Here is a 13850-nt window from a genome sequence, read left to right as displayed (position 1 = left end):
TGATGGAATTGCCCCATAAATGATATTTTACAGAAGTGCACACATTTGGGGTTAAGGGCAGGAGAAGTAATTCCCCAAGAATTACTGGTCTGAGAAGAGGATTTACATTACTTTTGTTCTTCCTTACTTTCAACATCTTGCTTTTTCTACTTCTCATGCTATATTTGTTTTGCTTTCCCTCCTTTCTCCTAACCCCTCAGCCACATAGGCTGGGCCCCTGCAAATACGTCCCTGCCCAATACATCACTGGGCACAGGCGCAGCACAAAGCACATCTCCAGCCCGTCTCTCACTAGCAGCAGTGAGAGAAGTCATCTGCCTGTCCACATGCAGGAGAAGACATTTAAATTGCAATTCAGCACAGGCCTGCAGGATTCCAGCTGAGCCACGCTTTTGTCCATTGTCCATAGCTAATCTCATCCTTTTGGTCAGTTTTGTTTTGTTCTCTTTTCTTCTCCAGCCCAGTGTCCTTGAACTTGTCTGTCTGTCCAATATGTTTTAACTTTCCCACCGGTTGGTTCAAGGGCTAGGTCTCAACATCCTTGGGAGTCCTGAGCTAATGCTTCCTCCCAGCCTTGCAGCCATCCACCCTCCAGCAGAGGAGAAAGGCCATTCTGTAAAGCCAGGGTTATCCTTTGATAGGCATAACAGGCAGAAAAAGAAATAATCCTGTAAACAAGGGATCTTCTCCTCGTATGAAGCTCCTTTTTCCTTGGTTTCTTGGTTCAACTGTGATTCTTACCACCACATGCCTGAAAACTCTGTTCTCATCAATGTGCTCCCATATCCCAGCCCTCATACTTTGCTCTGACCTCCACATATCATTGAACTGTATTGCTAAATAACTAGAATATGTATATATACTATTTTAGGCTGAAATAAATTTGGTTTCTCTGTGCTCCTGCTCACTAAACAAGTGATCATGCTTCCAAACTCAGTGCAGGCATATTACCACCACCTTCCACTTTGATGTGCTGATAAGCCTCCCACTCTTTTTGATGTCTGTCTCTGCAAGACATCCAGATGTGATTGTACACCAAAGCATTTCACATGTTTGTGATGAGCTGCCCCACATACCTCCTCATCCCCCCATGGGAGTCCCAGCACCCTGTGGTTGGCTATAGGTCCTCTGGTAAAAGCATTCCTAAAAAAGGGTATTCCTGGGAGCCACACACAGCTGAGCTGCATGTGCTTTGTGTCGGTAACATTTTCCAGCTTGTCTTTGTCATCTGCAGAGCCCCAGCTGGTGACACTTGCCATTTCCAACAGTGATGCTGCTGAGGGTCTTTGTAGGATCAGTTCTGCATCAGCTGAAACCTTTGTACTCACTTCAGTGGGTGCAGTTTTGACCGTCAGAAAAGGCATGACTGCACTTTGAGGTGTATTTAACGATTCAAAGACTTTCCTCTCTGCGCTATGTAGTTCACCCTCCAACAGCTCTCACTTGAGACCTCCTCTGATTGCTTTTCCTATTCTACTTTAATCTTCTTCCTTATCGACCTCTGTTGTTCTTCTCTTTGATACACCATCTACTTCCAAAGTTTCTCTGTCCTGTTACCCATATTATTTTTGTCTTCTATCTCATGCCAGCAACTGCATTTTCTTGGCCTTTACACAGAAATTCACCCGGGGGCTCTTTTTCAAAACACTTCTTTGAACTTTGTTTAAAAAAAATAAAAATAATAATCACAATTCACAGCATTTGCTAACACTTGCAACTCTGTACTTACTAGTGTGACACAGATATTTCTCTCCTTAGGAAGGGCTACCAGCAAGAAACCTTACCCTCCAACTGAGTTATTGACTTTTATAGGTCAGCTTTTTTGGCCCATTTTAATTTACATAATGCCTGCCTTGACTTTCAGTTGAAATCTTGTACCTTTGGCAAGGGGGAATTTCCCTGCCACAGCAAATGAAAAAGATTATATATCAGAATGGAATCGTTAGCATGACTTTTCTTAATTAAAACTAAGAAGTGATTCAAAAAGTCTTTTTAAATTATTTTAAAGGAAATTAATGTGGTGTTTGATTGTTATTCTTTATCTGTCAAAAGTTGTATTTCATAGGTGAATGACAGGGCAGTATTTCCGAAGTGTAGTAATCTGCAAATTATCCTGTGATAGTCCTGTAAGTGCTACCTTCATCACAAATGGTGCATATTAATGAAGGTCCTAGACAGATGAAAGAGAATGTTAAGGAGTACATGAAGCTTGATGGAATTAATACAGCCGACACTGAGTTGTGCTCAGACTGAGCCAAACAGCTTCAAGCTATGTTTCTGCAAGAGGGGGAGGGGGAAATCCCAAGATGACAGATGCCGTGCAGAGCAAAGCCCTTTCTAAAGAAAGAAATAAATCATTTATGTACAATATTCACTAAAAACTGCAGGGGGCAAGAGACTGCAGGTTTTACTTTCAATAAGGAAGAAAAATGCATATATAATAACTGCTCTTGCAAACATACACTGCATATGGAAAGCAAGTTCAGGAAAGAGTCGTTCCCAGTGACTGTCTCAAACTTCATGAAGCTGACCGCCCATTTATACTTAAGCAGACAGGAAAAATAAACTCTTAAGGCACAATGCACGACAGTGAAGTGAATAGCCTCCTTGTGGTGTGATTAACGCTGTTATTATTGGTTGCATCACTGCAAGCTGAGGGGCATGCAAGTAGCCAGGCCAGTGCCCAGGCCTCCCACGCACTCCTCCAGCATTGCTGCCGGGCTTACAGCACGAATGACCGAGTGCTGCCGTGCTTCAGCTACTTCTGGCTGGTCGATGGTCCCTTGAGGGCTGTTGGTGACAGACGCTGTGCAGAGGAGCTCTGGGGGACTACTTCTTCAGATCTTTGGCTGAGTGTCCCTCCTTGGAGATCTTCAAAAGCCACCTGGATGTGGTCCTGGGCACCCTGCTCTGGGTGGCCCTGCCTGAGCAGGGGGTTGGAGCAGATGGCCTCCAGAGGTCCCTTTCAACCTCAATCATTCTGTGATGCTGTGAATCACACAAAGAAGGCACAGCCTGTAACTCTTTTTGGCCCCTTTCCTTGAGTTACACTCTAAGAGGACTGCTGCAGCAGAATATCTGGGTGTCTCATAAAGCGAATGTAACACTAGCCATCATACACATTCTCAGAAGTGTGTTAATCATCATAAGATACGCCTGTAAATATTTCAAAGACCTGAGTTTTCCTCTAGTAGCACCTGTTCTTTCCAGGGGGGCATTTGTGACTAATGACACTAATTGTACCAATCTCAGTTGAAAGAACAGAGATCATATACGCAAATCAATCATGTGCCCAACCTACAAGCATGCCTGCCATGTACATGGAGGCCAGATAGCCCATCCAAAACCCAGATTCCCAGGGAGAAAAACAACACAGCATGGAAAAATTAGGCAGTGTTTGGCAGGCCTGCACCGTGTTGACTGTCTTATGCCTTTCTCCTGATGTCAGCAAGAGTAGCACCAGTCAGCCCTCCTACGGACTGGGTGCTGTGTGTTTAAGAGGGTGAAGTTTGGAGGGGCTGTTGGTCTTTTTCAAACATCCTGGCCTTGCATCTGCTGGAGTTAAGGAAACGGGGCCATATCTTATCTCTTCGAGCGCTTGCTGCGATAGCTGGTGTGCACATGTTGCTGTCAGCTAAACCCACAAATGGCTTAATGGCAGGTACATAATAGCCCGTTAGTACAGGTTTGCCTGGGATGCTGGCAGGTGTTTACATGAAATTTTGCCCTGCTTGTCACAGCATATAGGACAGCCGGCACCTGGCAACCTCCTACCGAACAACACATCCTTTGATTGCTCTGGAGCGGTAGCAGCAGCTGCCGCCAGCCTTGTTAAATAAACAACAGGTTCTGCACCTGCTTGAGCAAAGCCCTGAGCTGGCTCCCAGCTGGGCGGTGGGTGCACAGGTAACCCTGCCTTCCCTGCCCACCCTGGCCACAGGGATTAGCAGAGGGGTGCCAGCACCACTTTGTCCTTTGAGTGGGAAGATTTGCCCTGTCCCTCTCTCCAGAGCATGCTGCTGAGCCAGGAGATGTAGAAATCTCCCTAATTAGATTTCCGATTTATGGATGGTTCTTGTCACATGCACACAGAAACCCCAGACACAAAGGCACAATGGTAATGAGAAAAAATGACTACGGCACAACATCCAACTGCCTGTCCCTTGTAGAGCACTTTGAAATAGTGCAGAACAGTAATGAGTCATTTCTGAGGAGCCAAAGGCATAGTGTCGGACAGGGCTTTTTGTCCTCCAGAGGCTGAAACTGTGCAAAAGCCAGATTTTTGTTAGGTACAGTCAGCAAAGTCAAGGGAACTGTGTGTCCTGGATGTAACAGGTGAGGTTCTACTCTCAAAGCTGGAAACGATTATTTTATCATTCCCCTTCCTATCAGGTTTAATTAAATATTGGTGCCTTATTAGATTCTGCACTAAATACACTTGTCTGGATCCGCAAACTTACCAAAAGCAGGAGGATTACCGGGGATGGGGTATCGCTTACCTGCTGCCATAATTCTTCCCCCTCTGGTTTCTTTCCCTCCCCTGCACACAGTTGAGCAAGACATGCTGGGAGAGACGTGGTGCCTGCTCTTCCAGCCTTCAGCTGGTGGCAGGTGCCTGAAGAGGTTGCACAAAAAATACGAGCAAGTAAAAAGGAATAAATGCAAAGGTGCTTGTTATTCGTGTGTAAGACAAAAGCCAGTGTAAGAACAAAATAATTACAGCAACAAGAGTGGAATTCAAGGTGAATGCTAGGAAAAACAACAAATAAAACAAGCAAACAAATGAAAAAAACAGGTGATAAAAGATCAAGAAGGTCCATTTAAGAGACGTATGATACTTAGTTTGAGGCGGCACTCCGAGAGCAGAAAGCCATGCTAATTGGGCTCCGTTCTTTTGATCCACAGAGCAAACTTCCTCCATTTAGATGTTTTCTTGAGAATTAAAAGGCAGAAAAAACTTAGAGGCAGCTTTATGCCAGTTTTAACACACAAACACAGAAAGGACCATCTGTTGGGTCTTTCAGCTACAAGAGAGATGAAAGGGAAAAGGTGAAACAGGAGCACTGCATCTATTTTGTAGTCATGTATCCACCCAGACATATGGATATATTAACTGTGCTTTGGCAGCATTAAATTCCTGACAGAGACAAGTTGTTTGTTACTAATCGTCCACAGAAGCAAGCTGGCAGAGCAAATCCCCTTCACACAGTCATATGGAGCTTCAGGTCTAAGAAACCGGTAGCGATTATCAAGAGACTATTATTTGCATTTAACTATTTTCCAATAAATTGCTATCAGCCCAGTTTGCAAACACAGCTGACAAATACAGTAAATGCTGTTGAAGCACAACACAGAAATGCCTGAATGCTAGCAGTGGCCGCAGCCTTTTCTCATGCTCTGCCTCTCAAACATCATGGTGCCACAACCACTGCAGTAGTAAACTCCATGTTTTTAATAGAACCCCTACAGATATGAGTGACAAAAAGTGATTTCATTGAGCAGAAGTGCAGGCTTCAGCTTAACTAGTTCCGAGGGAGTGTAACATTTGGCTGTTTGTGTGATCACGTTGCCTTCTAGTGGCTGGCCCCAGCACCCTCATACCAGGAAGGTTTCAGGATGCTCTTCCGTCCCTGAAACACAAACGCATCCAGGGTGCGGAAAATGTTCTTCATTCCTCCTAGTAAAGAAACAACTCTCTGACAAGTCTCATGCTCCGTGTTGCTTAGGAGGCAAGAAAGTGCCATCACCAGTAATTTTTGTAATGACACACATTACTGCTTATTTTGAGTGTCTTCTAGGAAAAATGTTTTGCATCTGTTTTTAGCTCTCCACAACCAGTAACAAAGCAATGAGTTTATCATCTCATGGTGCTGACAGGCCTGCCTCTCCATCTGCATGAGCAGAGAGAAAGAAAGAAAAGACAAATCAAGAGTGAAGAAATTTCTTTCAAAATACTGATCATGCAACACCATGCAGTGAAACGAAGTAGGACTGGAACTGCAGGAGAGCTCGGGGAAGAGGCCAGCTGCCAGGGTAAACTCCTTTTTAGCACGTGGGGTGACAATGGGCATCGAATCTATCAGCAGATGAAGGAAAGCAGAAAGCAGGAGAGAAGGAGAGATGATGCAGCCAGGTGGGGCAGTCGGCCCAGCCAGATCTGCAGGAGGAAGAGTTCCCTGGGAAGGCAATTAACTGAAAGTGCTCTGCAGGGGTGCATCCTAAAACGCTTATCTGCAAATGCAAGGAAAGTCATTACAAAAAGAGGAATTAGACATAACTGCAAGAAAACACTGACTAAGCTACATCACTGAAAGAGGAAGCCACATGAAAATGGCCAAAGATATGGACTATTTAAAGAAACACAGATACAGAAGACATTTTTTTCCTCCTTTGATGTATAAAACTAAGGCTGGGGTGGGGGGGCAGGAACAGAGGTTGGACACAAAGAACAGAGGGAAAGGAAACAGAGTTGCAGCTGAAAATTTGAAGCAGAAGCAAAATCTTTAGAGGAACAAAGACTGGATCATCAGCTCAGAGGGTAAAAGAAAATGTGGCAGTAAGTGAAATGCAGGAAGCCTGTTACTAGAGTGCTGAAGAAAATGAAAACAAAATGGCAAGAAATTTGAAGGAAAGACCTACAGCTGTGCAGACTACAAGGAGCAAGTGTTCAGTGACAGACTGCTTGGGCCTGGAGAGGAACGCAGCAACTGATGCGGTGGACAACTTTAAAAAATTCATTCCCCCTCCTCCCCTGCTTCAACCAGTTTATTATCTCAGGAGAAACAAGGTCGGTTCCTCAGTGTTGAGGACTGCTGATTAACACAGCTAAGGAAAAAAATGTTCAAGTCAAAATGGATGTTATCAACCAAATGGGATGTTGTAGGCATATACAGAAAAGCATTATATAAGAGGCTAGATTAGACTCTTGTAGTTCTCCCTCTTGGCTTCAAAATCTATGAATATACTTGTAACACATGGCTGTGTCATTCCCACCTGTTCTCCAAAACTCAGCACATGCACACATTGCATACATAATGGTGGAAAAAAGGAACATATACGTGAGCAGCAACTGCTTTCAGTGCAATCTGCATGAGATAAACATGACAGAGATGAGTTAAGCACACAAATACACCACACAAAATCTGAGACTGTTTCATCTATTCACAGCTCCAAGTGCCGACTCTTGGGGAACTGCCAGTTCAAAGACAGTATATATATATACATATATCCTCATCTTCCCTGAACATCCAAGCAGCAGAACTGGTGGATATACATTTTTGCCCTTTTCAAAAAGTAGTTATAGAACTACTGATCTGAATCTCATGCAAAGTATGAGAGAATTGATTGGTATACATCTAGCAACCCTTAACCTCTTTTTTTTGTAACCCAATTATTAAAAACAAGAGGTTCCTCATAGCTGTGAATTTATATATAGTAAGACTGCGTAGCTTATGATCTCTTTCTCAAAGCGATTATTACCCAAGTTATGGACCTTGTAGAATATTCCTTTCTGTCAGTCCAGTGAAGGAACAGATGCATACAAAACTCAATTTAACCTGCTAAATGCCAGATTTTTACACAAAAGGCCATAAGCCACCTTTTATCTGTTTTTACATTCTTGGGCAAAGTCACACTGCATAAGTGCAGAATTGCTTGAAATGCACAAATATAGTATTTTGGAATTGTCACCAGCACATTCAAGTCACCAAAAGAAAGGAAAAAAGAAGAAGTGTTAAAAATATTGCTAGCAACTTCATTTTGGTTTTGATGTTTTGAGAAAGACGTGGCTCAAAGCTTAGTACTGTTTTCTAATGAAATGTCTGGTAAAGTATTGGAAAAAGAAATCACCCCAGACTATTGTAACCACTGTGGGTCTTCTGATGAGATGATCCTGCAGGTAATAGGGAACATGGACATCAAGCCTGTAGGGAGCATTGTGCTGAAGCAGCCAACACCTTTCAAGTGCAGTGACTTCACAGAATCACAGAATCATCTAGGCTGGAAGAAACCTCCAAGATCATCTAGTCCAACCTCTCACTAACAAGTCCTTCACTAAACCACATCACTAAGTTCAACATCTAAACATCTTTTAAAGACCTTCAGGGATGGTGACTCAATCATTTCCCTGGGCAGCCCATTCCAATGCCTAACAACCCTTTCAGTAAAGAAGTTTTTGCTAATATCCCACCTAAACCTCCCCTGGTGCAACTTTAGCCCATTCCCCCTTGTCCTGTCAGCAGGCATGTGGGAAAATAGACCAACCCCCACCTCGCTACAGCCTCCTGTAAGGTACCTATAGAGAGCGATAAGGTCACCCCTGAGCCTCCTCTTTCCAGACTGAACAATCCCAGCTCCCTCAGCCGCTCCTTGTAAGACTTGTTCTCCAGACCCCTCACCAGCTTCGTCGACCTTCTCTGGACTCTCTCGAGCACCTCCAAGTCCTTCTTGTAGCGAGGGGGGACTTGAGAAGAAACTATTTTAACATACAGATAAAAAGAGTTAAGCTGTGCTAAACAAGAAAATATGTTTGGTATAGAGTAACTAATCACTACAACAGTGGCTAACTAACTAAAATACCACCTCACTCTAAAACCAATAAACTTATCCCTAAACTTGAGAAAATTATTCAACTTCCAAACAGCAATTCCTTATTCTTCAGGAAAGATCAAAACCTCCTCCTGCACTATTTTGATAAGCCTGATAAGGCAAACATATTTATATTTAATAATTCTACAATACAATCTTTCGAGAAACTCACAGGGTAGGACAAATTAACTGTATTCATGAGACAGCTTGAAAGCAGAAAAGAAAGCAGAGTTCAGATTTTAAATATAAAAACTCTAGGATTCATTTAGATGAAATTGTGTCAAGGGAGAATTCAAAATGTCTTTGGTATTCTTCAGGTTCATCATAGCACATTGTATAAAAATCAAAATGCTTTTTCCCTAATCTTCCAAAAAAGATTAATAACCAAGTTAGGCAACGTGGAACAATATTAGCATTTGTGTCTATGAATTCAGATATTCACACCACCATTCTGAATTTCTAACTTAATTTATTTAAAGGAAGACAAGAATAAATGCTGGTTATTTTACATCAGCACCCCCAGCTATGTTACGCAGGCGCAGGGTTTCCTCACCTTGTGAATGGAGGAAAAAGCTTTTTGCTCCCAAGTAGGTAGCTCCGTTTTCTAGCATATACAGAGGTACAGCCACTGTGCAGCTTAGTGTGTATATAACACTTCATTATTATACTTTGCATACTGGCACCAAAACAAAAATCGGTCTCCTGGTATCCTGCCCCTGGAACCACATTAGCCCGTCTATTTGCAAGCAATGGGAAGTTCATCACAAGAACATAAACTGCCATCTTAGATTCAGAAAAACCATAGCCTGAGGATGACGGATTTTGTACGAGGTTCCCTAATCAAGCAGCCTTTCTGGGAGGACTCCTGTTGTGAACAGGGGGAGCCAACTCATCCATTTGCTTGATTTTAACTTAATCACTCACTCTGAATTTGATGTGTTAAAAGAACATCATGGGTTTTTTGTTGTTGTTGTTGTTGTTTTTTAAACAAACAAACAAACAAAAAACAACATGAGGAAATCATTGGTTATGTCTACATGGCTTTTTATGTTCTGTCATTACCTTATTCTGCCTGTATTTGGAATTGGCTAGAAGCAAGCAAGCTCAGAATGAAAGCTAGACATGCTTGCAAATGCTGGGTTGCAAATGGTGGGCCCAAGCTAACAGGCATTGCTGAGAAGCAGATTTTTTTGTTGCTTCGGGTTGGCAAGACATTGACACGGCTATGTAGCTTCCAGTAAAATGGCATCAGTGAAGAAAGCTCATGTCTGCTCGGGGCATGTGCAGACATTTTCACAGACTGGGGGAAAAAGAGAAGGAAAACAGAGGGCTTTACTCGTTGCAAACAACAGACTTGGTGCCTGCACTGCAATCACCCGTCAGCAGTCTGTCTGCCACTAGTAAGAAAGCACCAACTAATGCTGGTACGCCATGCCTCGGCGAGCACGGCGCCCTGTGACAGCTTTCAGAGTCACAGCTCCATCCCTGCTAAGCTCCCAGGCAGCCCAGCAGTGCCCCACGTCTTCTTCAGAGGCCATGTTTACAAAGCTAACAATTGGCTTATGATTAGTCTTAATTTTCTCCTATTAGCCACACATTTGGTCTCTTCTTTTACAAATACTATAATTAAGGTGAAGTAAATGCTTAGTAATCCTGATTTAGAATAATGACATATTATCCATTCCTAATTGCTGTCCAATCCTAATTATTTCCTTGGAGCATATACCTGTTCACACCAAGTTTTAAAGGCAAGAACTGGAGCAACCGCTTGGGACCTCAGACCACTGAGGACAGGAAAACATCCACTGGAGTCAGAGGAGGTGGCAGTGCAAGACAGCTGCAGTACAGCCAGAACAGACACTCCACCATGCCTTTGCTTCTGCCTTGAAATAAATCCCATAAGTGTAACACCAGCTCTGCATCCAATGTACGAAAAAAAAAAAAAAAGAAAAAGAAAAAGAAGAAAATGCCACTTTGGAGTGTGAGACACCGCATGTCAGAAGTGTAACGTTAAGCATATGTTCATGTTTTCCTGTTAAGACAGAGTATTTCACATTTCATTTTTTTATATATACTTTAGATTACAGATGACTCTATTGTACCAAAATATTGGCAGCTGCCTTCCAGCATGGAAGACTGCCTTCCGCATTCAGTGAACTCTCCATGCTTCTGACTGTAAAACATTTGAGCAGCCTCCTGGATATTGATGTTCATTACCTGTACGGTTTGCGTAACAGACATGCAAACAGCCCAATCCATAATATCAGTTCATATTGACTAGCTATTCCTACCCTGAAATAGGAATGTCAAGCTTCAATTGATTCACGTTCGTACACTGTGTAAACATAATTTAAAATTAACATGTACAAGATAGAGCACATACAATTATTACCTTGCGGAGTAACCCAGGGGACGTACTGTAGCACAAAGGCGCCGTACTAGACAGAACTAGTCAATAAAGCGTAAGGTATAATTTGCCACCTAAATGTCCCATAAACTCCAGCTGCTGCCACAGAGGCTCAGCAATGGTCTGCTCTTGCACTAGCACCAGCAGCTCCCTGTAAGCTGCAGGAAGGGCAGGAGGACAGGGCACAAAACACGGCCAGCCAAGGCGGGGCGGCCCGGGAGGAGAAACTAGTGCTGCAGCTACCAACAATAGCTACATGACCATTATAATGCCAGTACGAATGGTAAAAATAAATAAATAAATAAATCCTCAGATCGAAGAACGAAGAATTAAGAACTAAGAGTAGCGGCTCTCCAGTTCCATGAACAGGTTTCGCTGACACTGCACTGGTGATGGGAAGGACCATGTTTTATCCATCAGCACCCTGATGTTGCAAGATCTCTGTGCCCTACATTTTTATCTATTGAGGGCTCATCAGCTAGTGTTTTCAAGGAAGAAAAAAAAAAAAAAAAGAAGAAGCTCAATGATGAGAAAAAAAAAAAAAAAGATACCATAGAGCAGCTGCAGCTGTAATTGGCTGAAGGGCTAACAAATGACCTAATATTCTTCTAGCTAGGATTTATCCAGCTGCTCACTGTTCTGATTAAATAGGACTAATCCGTCACATGAAAATTGCTTCGCTGAGTCAAGAAATAAACTTACCTGTTTCTTAATTTTTCTTTAATTTTATTATTAGAAGATAAAGCTCCACTTCTCCTAATCTAATGTTTGTCCTAAATTATTCATAGATAATTTTGTAAATTAACACATAAACCTACTCCCATAGAGCTCTCTTATGAAGCTGCTGTATCTGATCTTTATTTAAAGCTGGGAATTAAAACAAATCTCAAGACAAACCACCAAAAATCCCAGACTTCTCTATCAGTGAATATATTTCATAAAAGCTACCGAGTTTTTTTTCTAGTATTTGACCTCTGAAATAGGAAGCTACTGCAGTTATAATTAGCATTTGATTGATCACAGTACATACATATCAGTTGTTCCACTTCTGATAAATGCTTTGCATTCCAAAATAAATATGTCCAATTAAATTGTAATCGGTATGAGTTTTTTTTGAAGTGATTTAGTTCTCCTCATCAAAAGCAGTATAAAAATAACATTAAAACTGATTGAACTTTTGGTAGGAATGTTTTCTTCTAGGCACAGCCTATATACTGGTGCTGCTGTCCCAGATAGGAAGAAACAGGTGGTCCTTCACAGGCAAAGAATTTATAAACATTTCTAGAGGACAAATATGTTAAATCCTAATTATTTTTTTTATGTAGCTGCAAATCCCATCCCTTGCTCCTTCCACCTCCCACCCTGAAACATTACCAAAGGTTCACTGGTCTGCACAGGGCACCTCATTTCAGTCCTTTCTCCTGATCAACTTCTAACTCCTGTCCTTAAATTCTGGCTGGCAGACAACCACTCTTTTCCCCTAAACATTCCAGTGTGAACATGCCAGCCACACACTAATGTCTTCTGGTCTTCTTCTACCACAGTAATGGAACATTTTCCATATCATCTTCATCATTGCATCAGCTTTCCTCATACTGAGGAGAGTAATGATTTAAAGCCCTGACTGTGTTGCTATCAGAAGAACTACAACATTTACTATCAGATAATACACTACAGGATGTTATACATCTTTGGCTAATGTCACTGTGCTTCAGTCAGCATTATAGGTCTACAGCTAATACACATCCTTTATAAGTACAGGAACTTCCACTTAGAGAAGATACTTGTTATGAATCCACTTAATGAGAAGAATTTTCTTTTTTCCAATGACATTTGTAAAAGCTCATTTCCAACACTGGAAATCTTTTTGTATTGAAATACATGACAAATCTTCCCTATAAAGTCATTCAATAGCTTAACATGCATACAAACAAGCAAAAAATATTCACCGTGGCAGCATTTCCTTTTCCCAGTTACTCAGATGATCTCCATCAATATCATGTTTCACTTGCGCTCCATATGGCTGAGGTTATGTTTCAGTATCTTGCTCCCAATCAGTTAGCTTCAGTTCTGGGACAGCTTCACCACTGAAATCAGGAAAGAAAATTAAAACACTGAAAGGTTCTTCAGATGTGACTGGTGAAAGGGACACTTAAAAGAAATTATAATTAGAAAAAAATAAAGACTGAAATGCTTATGATCTAACTTCCAAGAAGTTTATAATTCATTTGCAATAAAAATGCTACCAAAGGAATGCAAAGCTTTAAGGTGACTGATATTTCACCGGATGGCAATATCAGAAATGGGTTTTACGAGATCAAACTGGCCAGATAAAACATTAGATTTTGGTGGAATGATGTTTGTTGGATCTGACAGAGTACCTTCTACAAGGTGTACATCTCAAAATTAGGAAAGTTATTTGTTTTATTCTCTTCAAATCAGTAATCGCAAACTTACTACCTACAGTGTGTAAGTATACAAACAAAAGAGTCAAAGAAAACAGTGTCAACACATTTATTCCTAAATTTTATTTATATTATTGTTAATGAACCAAGAGTGTGAGTTTTGGGAAAAAAAAATAAAATGTGACCTTGCTTGATCTGTTTTCCCTTCTGCTCAAAAAAAGAAGGCAAAAAAAGAGAAGATAGTATTAAGAAAAGGTGCTATACACACTAAGTGTGAGTGAATGTTTTTACTGAAATAGCTGTTTATAGATATGGTCGTTTAGCAAGAAACAGAGATTTGAACAACCTACTGACTTGCCTTGGGGACCCAATCACCAACCAGTTCATTTCAACATTTCTGACATTTGGTCCTTAATTCCTTCAGACATCTGGGAGCCCTTGGGACTGGGCCT

The 13850-nt window shown here is 41.7% G+C and overlaps 1 long non-coding RNA gene across 1 annotated transcript; it reads right to left on the bottom strand.

The window, feature by feature from the left end:
* Nucleotides 1-1400: 1400 nt before the first annotated feature.
* LOC308190148 lies at nt 1401-12526 on the bottom strand. Its single transcript, XR_013946939.1, has 3 exons — nt 10979-12526; nt 4500-4615; nt 1401-2988 (listed from the first exon to the last, which is right to left on the bottom strand). It is a non-coding gene; the product is annotated as an uncharacterized lncRNA (long non-coding RNA).
* Between the last annotated feature and the right edge of the window lie 1324 nt (nt 12527-13850).

The sequence above is a fragment of the Anser brachyrhynchus genome, assembly GCF_964034855.1.
Source record: "Anser brachyrhynchus genome assembly, chromosome: 2".
Lineage (NCBI taxonomy): Eukaryota > Metazoa > Chordata > Aves > Anseriformes > Anatidae > Anser > Anser brachyrhynchus.
This window is presented reverse-complemented; position numbering and strand designations above follow the sequence as displayed.